Consider the following 1,375-nt stretch of genomic DNA (forward strand, 5'->3'; position numbering starts at 1 on the left):
GAGTTACCTCTGTACAGCAACGCTCTTAACACTAGCAGTAAGGAAATCAAAAGACTAACTGCATTAAGAAAATGTGTTTCCAGGACCTCTCCAGAGTGCTGAAGAGCAAGGATGTCAGTGTAGAGACAAAGTTGCACCTGATCAAGGGCATGGTCATCACAATTACTTGCTATGCATCAGAGAGCTGGACAAAGACCAAGGATAACAAGAATAATTGATGCCTTTGATTGGGGTCCTGGAGAAGAGTTTTGAACACGCCATAGACTGCCAAGAGAACTAACAAATCAGTCCTGGGGAGGATGAAACCAAGCTGTTCCTTAGAGACAAGAATTTTGAGATTTTGTTTTGCATACTTTGGGCATGTAGCCAGGAGAGACCGATCTTTGGGGAAGGATATCATGCTTGGGAGGTCAAGGGACAGGCAGGAGACGAAGACTCTGGAGGAGATGGATTGACATAGTAACTGGAGTAATGAAGGTAGGTGTGTCATAGACAGTGGGATTGGTTCAGGCTACAGCAGGATTCAGAGCTGTTGTGCATAGGGTTACTTTGAGTTGTGGTCGACTTGAAGGCACATAACAACCACCACCAAGTTACATTAAGGAGCTCTGGTGGCCTACTGGTAAGAAGCTGTGATGCATTTTCAAAGGCATGTGCTTTGAATCCACCAACTGCTCTGCAGGAGAAGGATGGGAAGTTACCTCCTGTGTACTTTACTACTTCTGAAAATCCACTGGAGGATCAGCTATACATCGATTCTAACTCAATGGCATGCAACAACCAAGTTACATTGCATTTTTGTTTTCTCAGCACATATAAAATCTGTATTTCTACTAGAAAAGACCAAAATGGATGTCAGAAGAAATGCTGATGATTGCACTGGAGCGCAGAGAAGCCAAACCACAAGGAAGAATTCAAGATACTAAAGAGCTGAACAGAAGATTCCATAGGGCAACACGGGATGACAAAGCAAAATACTACAATGAAATGTGCAAGGAGCTGGAGTTGGAAAATCAAGAGGGCTGAACTTGTTCAGAATTTCTTAAGTTCAAGGAACAGAAGAACAAATTTAAACCTCGAGTTGCTATAATCAAGGATGGTATAGGCAGAATATTAAATGTTCCAGGAGGCATTAAAAGAAGATGGAAAGAATATACTGAGTCACTGTATCAAAAGGAACTGGCAGACACAGAAGAATTTAATGAAAGCACATATGATCAGAGCCTATGGTGATGAAGGAAGAAGTTCAAGCTGCTTTGAAGAAAACAGCAAAAAATAAGGCCCTGAGAATAGATGGTATACCAATTGATGTATTTCAGCTAACAGATACTGCCCTGGACATGCTCACCAAGTTGTGTCAAGTAATCTGGAGAAA

Source organism: Elephantulus edwardii, unplaced genomic scaffold (assembly GCF_000299155.1).
Source record: "Elephantulus edwardii isolate Elephantulus edwardi_28Jun2011 unplaced genomic scaffold, EleEdw1.0 scaffold00282, whole genome shotgun sequence".
Classification (NCBI taxonomy): domain Eukaryota; kingdom Metazoa; phylum Chordata; class Mammalia; order Macroscelidea; family Macroscelididae; genus Elephantulus; species Elephantulus edwardii.